Source organism: Citrus sinensis, chromosome 5 (assembly GCF_022201045.2).
Source record: "Citrus sinensis cultivar Valencia sweet orange chromosome 5, DVS_A1.0, whole genome shotgun sequence".
NCBI classification, from domain to species: Eukaryota; Viridiplantae; Streptophyta; class Magnoliopsida; order Sapindales; family Rutaceae; genus Citrus; species Citrus sinensis.
Window position 1 is genome coordinate 8,575,881 of NC_068560.1, and position 9,174 is coordinate 8,585,054.

The 9,174-nt window shown below is 35.5% G+C and overlaps 1 non-coding gene across 1 annotated transcript; it reads right to left on the minus strand.

Annotated features, from left to right (window-relative positions):
• Positions 1-1,291: 1,291 nt before the first annotated feature.
• On the minus strand, positions 1,292-1,398 carry LOC127902848 (small nucleolar RNA R71). Its single transcript, XR_008055485.1, has one exon. It is a non-coding gene; the product is annotated as a small nucleolar RNA R71 (small nucleolar RNA).
• Positions 1,399-9,174: the final 7,776 nt, after the last annotated feature.

Below are 9,174 nucleotides of genomic sequence, written 5' to 3' on the forward strand. Positions count from 1 at the left end.
AATTGTTTTATTGCTTTCTGGGTATTTGTTTATTCTCTGAATTAGTTTCATGATTATGTTTGTTAATTAGGTAATTGGCCACTATTTAATTATCAACTTAATCTATTGTCAATTAAAGGATTCATCGTATGAAGAATTTAATGCTTGTGACAAATAACATAGCAGAGAGTTGTGTTGTGAGAATAAACAATCTAATTTAAATGAATCATCATATGTGTTGATTAGGATTTGGGTCTCTCTGGTTTTTCAGGCTGTCAATTGATTAAATTCTATGATCGTATCTAGGGTTGTCTATTGATTAGGGAAATAACCAACGGTCGTACCTTGGTTATCGACTAGTTAAGGAGAGATTGGCTATTAGAGGGTCTCAGTAGCTATAACCGGTCTATTCATGAGTAATAATAATCTATATTTGAATCAATGATCAGTAGTCGAATCAAGCTGAGTTAATTCCTTAAACCAGAGCTTTCTCCAATTTGAATTACAACTTTAATTTGCATTCTTGTTATTTTAATTTGATTTTTATTATTGTCAACAATTCCCCCATTTTACGTTTTACGTTTCAAAATGATTTAATTAATTACCGATCTCTATGGACACGACCCTGCTCAATCACTATACACAATTTATTTAGAGTAGGAATTTATTTTTGTTGGCTTCGACACCCATCAAATTTTGGCGCCGTTGCCGGGGATTGGTGTTATTTATTTAATCCTTTTTACGTTTTACTTGGTGTATGGTTCGTTCTTCTCATACAGGTACACTTTCGTTTGATCCTGAAATTGAGAAGACAGCTCGCCAGCTGAGACAGCAGACGAAGCGAGCTAAGCAACGATCCTCGTCGCCTTTGCTTTCTGAAACAGATACAGTGCTTGATTTAGTTGAATCATCTAGTGATTCAGAAGAACAAGTGATGGATAGACCTGCACCTGTAGAAAGAACTCTTAGAGAGTTAGCTGAACCAGACTTGAATCAGCAACCACTCTGCATTCAATATGTAGATTTGGAGGTAAATTTTGAATTAAAGTCTGGTCTTATTCATTTATTACCCAAGTTTCATGGTTTTGCAGGTGAAGATCCTCATAAACATCTTAAGGAGTTTCATGTTGTGTGCTCAAGTATGAGGCCACAAGGCGTGACTGAAGAGCAGATTAAGCTGCGTGCTTTTCCATTCTCTTTAGATGGGTTAGCTAAAGATTGGTTGTACTACTTGCCTCCTGGATCAATTACAACGTGGAATGGTTTGAAGAAGCAGTTCCTCGAGAAGTACTTTCCTACTTCAAGAGCTGCCAACATCAGAAAAGATATTTGTGGGATCAGACAACTTCCTGGGGAGACTTTGTATGAGTATTGGGAGCGATTCAAACAATTGTGTGCCAGTTGTCCTCAGCATCAGATTTCTGATCAACTTCTTATTCAATATTTTTACGAAGGACTGTCATTGATGGATAGGAGTATGATAGATGCTGCTAGTGGAGGCGTGTTGGTGAACAAGACCCCTACTCAAGCAAGGGAGTTGATATCAAATATGGCTGCCAACGCACAACAATTTGGCAGCAGGCAAGATCCCATTTTAAGGAAGGTGAATGAGGTAAATATTTCTTCTGTTGAACAACGTTTAGATAAACTGACTTCTCTTGTGGAAAAGTTTGTTGTAGGTAATGTGCAACAGGTGAAGACTTGTGGTATTTGTTACAATATGGGTCATTCAACTGATATGTGTCCTACACTTCAAGAAGAACCCATTGAACAAGCTAATGCAGTTGGAGGATTTCCAGGCATGCCTCAGAGGAGGTATGATCCTTATGCACAAACATACAATCCGGGATGGAAGGATCATCCCAACTTCAGCTATGGAGTTAGGCCGTCAGGATTCCCATAACAGTATCCACCAAGACAACCAACACCTCCACAGTCAAACTCCAAGTCAGGTATATCTCTTGAAGAAATTGTTAAATCACTTGCGAAACACTCAACAATTTCAGCAGGCAACTACAGCAAGCATTCAGAACTTGGAGAACCAAATGAGTCAATTGGCGACTACAGTGAGCCGTCTGGAGTCTCAAGTATTAGGGAGATTGCCTTCACAATCTGAGGTGAATCCAAAGGAAAACGTTAGTACTGTCATCCTTAGAAGTGGGACGGAGTTGCAAGAGCCTAGTAAGAAAGTGACAAAGCATGTAGAAGATGAGCTTGAGAATAATGAATTGATGCCTCAATCTCAAGATGCAAAACCCACCAGAGCGAAACCCCTACCTATTGTGATACCTCCTCCTTTTCCAAGCCGGTTTGCAAAATCCAAGAAGGAGGAACAAGATAAAGACATCCTTGAGACATTTCGCAAGGTTGAGGTAAATATTCCTTTGTTAGATGCTATAAAACAAATACCTCGATATGCTAAAGTCCTTAAGGAACTGTGCACCTCCAAGAGAAAATTAAGAGGAGATGAAAAAGTTCACATGGGGGAGAATGTTTCAGCAGTTCTCCAAAAGAAACTACCTCCTAAGTGCAAGGATCCAGGTATGTTTACTATCCCTTGTAAAATTGGTAGTGTTAGAGTTGAAAAGGCTATGTTAGATCTAGGAGCTTCTATTAATGTCATGCCTCGTTCCATTTATTCATCTTTGAATGTTGGTCCATTAAAAGAAACTGGCGTGATAATTCAACTAGCTGATAGGTCTAATGTATATCCTGATGGGTTATTAGAAGATGTCTTAGTACAAGTTAATGAGTTGGTTTTTCCTGCTGATTTTTATGTACTTGATATGGAAGATGATAACTCCTCTAATTTTGTCCCAATTTTGCTAGGAAGACCTTTTCTTAAGACTGCTAGGACTAAAATGGATATACATAAAGGGACTCTCACTATGGAGTTTGATGGAGAGGTTATAGAATTCAATATCAATGATGCCATGAAATATCCTAGTGAGGAACATTCGGTATTTTCTGTGGATGTTATTAACCCTATAGTGCAGGAAGTTTGTTACAAGGAAAAAACGAAGACATTTCATGATAGAATGATTTTGAGAAAGGAGTTCTCTGTTGGTCAAAAAGTTCTTCTTTTTCATTCTAAGCTTAAACTTTTTCCGGGTAAATTACGATCTTGCTGGGTTGGACCTTTTATTGTTACTAATGTTTTTCCTCATGGTGCAGTTGAGATTCAGAGTCCGACCTCTAACAAAGTTTTTAAGGTTAATGGTCATCGCTTAAAACCTTTTTATGAAGGTTTTTCGGTGAATATTGTGGAGGATGTGGCTCTCGAGAGTCCCAATTATGGAGATTGATGCATAAATGTGTCTAGCCAAAGACATAAAACAAATGCGCTTTTTTGGGAGGCAACCCAAATGATTTGTTTGTTTTGGTTTTTGTTATATCTTCTTTTAATTTTGATTCAAAAAAAAAATTTTGCTTATTTTGGTCAGAAGAAAATTTTTGATAAGGCGTGCCCACGTCTTAGCTAATAAGTACTTCTGTAATTTTTAAAGTAACATAGTTTTAAGGCGTGCCCACGTACTTAATAGAAAAGTACTTCTGAAATTTAATGTGTTTGCTTATTTTGGTCAGAAGAAAATTTTTTATAAGGCGTGCCCACGTACTTATTAGAAAAGTACTTCTGAAATTTTTAGTGTCTCAAAGTGATTCATCACTAAAAAAAAAAAAAAATTATTTTTTTTTTGTTCCTTTCTTTCTTTTTATTTATTTATTTATAAAAAAAAACCAAAAATCGAAAATCACTGTTCACAAAATCCCTAATTTTCCAGAACTTGTTTTCTTCTCCAGCCGCTTGCAGCACACTAGCAGCAAACCAGCCCGCCGGAAAATGCACCATCCCGTGAGCGCAGCACCAGCATCCCATGTCTCGCAGCCCAGCAGCGCGCAACGAAGTCCCACCAGCGAAAGCAGCCGCGCGCAACGCAGCAAGCCCCAGCCATCACCATCGTGCGAAATCAGCAGCAACCGTGCGCGCAACACAATCAGTGCCATCCTACGTCCATCAAGCAAGCTCCAGCCGAGCAGCAATCGCAACGCAACCAGCCTACGACCTGCATTCCAGGCGCGTGAATCGAAATCCGTGACAAGATGGAGCAGAATTTGGCCGCATACTTCAAGAGTGTGGGATTTATCCCACCATTCCCGCCAAGCCCATAGACGTTATGAGTATCAAAGCTCACAATTCAAGGAAGTTTTTGCCCTTAATCTTTTATCCTTACGCTTTAATTTTTATGTGAGTTTTGATTATCTTACATTGGGGACAATGTCAGTTCTTGGTGTGGGGGAGAGATTTTTGCATTATTGATGTCTGGAATTATTGTTTTCACTCTACTCATCCTTAAATGATTTTGGAGTTAGTATGCTTCATATATTATTAATTTTCTTTTCCTCTCTCTCTCACTACTCTTTTCCCATTTATCTCAAATTATTTACATCTATTTTTATTCTATCATACTCTTTCATCACTCACATTTTATCTTTCACTTTTCATATTGCTACATACATCTTTCTCACTTCTTATCATTTTTACCTTTTCTACCTTTTCTTTTATATATCACTCATACCTTCTTCTCATTCTACACCACTATTGATGGTTGATTCATTTGAAGAGTGTACATGATTTGATAGCAAATTTACCAACTTTGTGAGGATTTGAGCCTATGAGCAACCACTTTGCTCTAATATTTTTGTTGTGTGAATATCAATCTTAGTTTGTTTATTCTAGAACTTGCTTTGTTATGCATGTTGAAGTCGCATTACGGGATTTTATGCATTAAAATGATAAGGGCAAACCCTTTTCCATTTTTCTATTCTCGCATTTTTTTTCTCTACCCGAAGACCTTTATTTGCTATCTTTGTTTGAGCCTTAACCATTACCCATCTAATTTTCTCCGTCTACTTAACCATTTTTCTTCTTTTTGAGCCTTAATTTAAGGAGATTTTTGGACTCATTGTGTGGATATATTTTGTTGTTTTTTCTACCTTGTAATAAAGTTTCTCAATTAGATCAACAAGCATTATGCTTGAATTAAATTGTGCAAGGTTCGTTTCTTTTGTTTGATTTTAAAAAAAAAACAACAAAAAAAGAGAAAAAAAAAGAAAAAGAAAAATCGAAAAAAAAAAGAAAAAAAATGTTTACATTCTTGGTGACTTGAGTAGAAATAAGCATTTTGATATCATAAGTTCATTCAATGAGTTCATTCTTCTCATTTTGATCTCTTTTTCTTTCGTAAACCTTTCTTTTTCATTCAACCTATTTAACCCCATTACAACCCTTTTAAGACCCTTAGATTTTTGCATTTTATTCATGTTTTGTGGATTGAGATGTGATATATGAGCAAGCTTATGGTAATAGCATTCTTTGATTTGATTTGAGTGAATAAATGACACCCTAAACACTTTGAGTGCATGGAGTGAAGTTATTGAGAGGGCTATTAAATCTTGTTGCACTTGAATTTTGAATGGATCTTCTTGGTGGTTGAATGTTCTTATTCTATCTTATGAAATTCTATGCTTTAAAATCCTTGTCTCTCGAATGTTGATCGACTTAATTTCTTGAGGTATGCTTGCTTAAAATTGTTTTTGGATGAGTTGAGATGAGAATTGAGTGGAGATTTGAGATTAATCTTGAGTTATATGCTTGAGGACAAGCATCATCTTGGTGTGGGGGAATTTGTTAGAGTGCAATTTATGCACTAGTTTTGCATTATTTACTTCCCTTAATATCAATGTTTTGCACTTAATAATAGTGATTTACTTGTGTTTTACTTTTGTAGGTGCAATTCTATTGATTGATGATAAAATTGAGCTATAAGATGATGTTTAAGGATGATTGTTCTCTTGGAGAAATTATGAGCGTCAGAAGAACTTTGTTGATAAGGCGTAGGCGTGTGCTGTCAACTGCGGACCTGCAGTTTTAGTTTAACGTGTTTTGTATTTTTGGTTATTTTTGTAATTACGAATTTAATATTTCAGATATTAGGATTTTATTTTAAATAGAATTCTAAAAGAGAAGAGAGAGAGAGTATTTAAGGGAGGAATCTATTGTGAAAAAGGGGGATTTTTTGATTGGAGAAAAAAAAAGAGAAACCCTAGATTTAATTTTTCTCTCCTCTCTATGAAGAACTAAACCTATTTTTCTGGTTGAAGGATAACGAAGCTTTGATTCATCACTACTGTGAGATCTTTCTTGTGCTTTAATTGTTTTATTGCTTTCTGGGTATTTGTTTATTCTCTGAATTAGTTTCATGATTATGTTTGTTAATTAGGTAATTGGCCACTATTTAATTATCAACTTAATCTATTGTCAATTAAAGGATTCATCGTATGAAGAATTTAATGCTTGTGACAAATAACATAGCAGAGAGTTGTGTTGTGAGAATAAACAATCTAATTTAAATTAATCATCATATGTGTTGATTAGGATTTGGGTCTCTCTGGTTTTTCAGGCTGTCAATTGATTAAATTATATGATCGTATCTAGGGTTGTCTATTGATTAGGGAAATAACCAACGGTCGCACCTTGGTTATCGACTAGTTAAGGAGAGATTGGCTATTAGAGGGTCTCAGTAGCTATAACCGGTCTATTCATGAGTAATAATAATCTATATTTGAATCAATGATCAGTAGTCGAATCAAGCTGAGTTAATTCCTTAAACCAGAGCTTTCTCCAATTTGAATTACAACTTTAATTTGCATTCTTGTTATTTTAATTTGATTTTTATTATTGTCAACAATTCCCCCATTTTACGTTTTACGTTTCAAAATGATTTAATTAATTACCGATCTCTGTAGACACGACCTTGCTCAATCACTATACACAATTTATTTAGAGTAGGAATTTATTTTTGTTAGCTTCGACACCCATCAATGAGCCTAAACATTTTTTAATCCACCTTACATCCTTTCATAAATAACATTTAAAGTCTTCTAAAACATTTAAGAACCTTTCTTTAATCATTTAATTCTTTTAGAAATTCTTTAAGAAAACATTTTATTTAAGAAAACTAATTTCTTAAGAAAAAATCATTTTGAAATATATTTATACATTTATAGTGTTTTTATTTTACAAAATTCATTTAAATATTTTAGAAATCCTTTTTATAAAAAAATTCCATTTAAACATAATTCTTATAACATAAATTACATTTATTATAAAGCACATCATGCATTAATCTACTTATATCGATCTGCAGCAATCAACTCAATACCTTAAGAACAAACCAACGAGATCACCCATGTCCTATAATCGTCATAAAAATATCCTTATCAATATTATCTCTAACCTTAAACATAATCCCAATCATCCTTAAATCATAGGCACTTATACTGACTCAATACTTATACATATTCTAGACATAAACACGAGTATCTTGCACATGCTGATTTTTAATAACCTATACACATGTCAGAAAACCATGAAAATTTACAGAGATACTGTGAACATGCATAGAATTGCTTAAAAAATTTCACAAAAATAAGTACAAGTGAAAATTAAGTCAGAATATTGACCTTTCACCAAAGTAACATAACTGTCCAGCAATGACCAAAACAGACCTTTACCAATTAGGAAATTCATAAAATATTCTCTAGTACTCGAAATAATCCGTTTCTTTTTTCTAATTACATTAGACACATTCAAAAATCATTTAATTAAAATTTTTTGGACGTCTGAAACGATTTTAAAATCATTTTATTTCCGAAAAAATCGAACCTGTTCAGAAAATTCGAGATTTGAAGACAGAATTTCAAAATTTCATATCTTTTATTTTACAAGCCCAAAAATCACGATTCCATTTTTTCAAGACAGAGAAAAGATTGAACTTTCATTATAAAATCCTAACATGGCATATAATATTCATGAGTTATCCCAAACTATTACATATTTCAGCTTCTGCAATTTTGGTAAACAGTTTTCAGATCTGCAGCAGCCGCATGTTATGATTTTTAATAATTTAACCATAATGATTAAAAATTAAGAAATTAAACAAGAAATCATACGAGACATAGATCTGTTGATAAAAAATCATCATAAGTTTTAAAAATGTGTAACCTTATGGAAAAATTTCCAAAAGTGAGAACTGTCGCTGAAAATTAAAATTTTCCAGGACCAGTAACCCAACTTCAAAAAATCATAACAATTTGCATACTCATAGGATTTCAACACAAACCCTATCAATGGAAAGCTTAGGATGTCTAGTTCCATGATATGTAAACGTGTTCATGTGATTCTAAATAAAGAAAACGATTTGAAGATGCAGACTGTTCATATCATCATAGCATTACAAACACACATATATTACCCAAATCATACTACAAGTAATTAAAGGCAGACAAGTGGAGAAGAAACTGTCGTCTTCTCCTAAAGGAACAGACTAAATGTCAACCAAATGAAAAGTTCTCCCCCCCCCCCCCCCCCACCAAAAGCCTTAAACAGCCTTAATGGCCTCTCTGGCCTCCGGTGATGGCAACCAGTCATCACCGGTCAATACCCTCTCCACCGAAGAAAGAATTATTAGGAGTTTGAACCCTCCTAAGAAATCATTTAGACGACCCCCAAAATTCACCAATGATCCACCGCTTGACGTCCAACTGCTACCACCGCGAATCAAATCGCTCTAGCGGCAAAATGACCTCAATCCATCCACACAACCAAATCATTTCTCTCCAAACCACTCCCATGCAGACCCTCCATCTCCAATCCACCATCATGCTGACCAACCACCGACATCCACTGCCTCTATCCTCTCGAAACTTCGGCAACCCTTAACCACCTCTATTGTCGTAAGTGAACAAGAAGAAACGTCTCATGAAGGCTGCCATGATGCAGCAAATCAACCATCCCTTCACGAGCCGGCTATCATGAACTTACCGGCTGATGGTAATGGCAGCCAGCCACCACCGATTCCCCCCTCACTTCTAAAAATGAATTTCCTTTTCTTAGGAGATCTCAAAGGCAAACTCGTTCAAAATATAAAAGCCAATCGCCAGCCATCCAACCCCAACAGCCACCAACTTCCGTAAACACAGCCAATCAACCACCATCGCCATCATTATCCCTTCAATAGCAAACTCCAACCTTAACTAGCCATGACCACCTTCCAACCGTCGAGCCATCATCACCTTCAAATCGAACCAAGCCTTCCCAAGCTAACACAAACCAGCTTCCAGCATCTAGTCCGC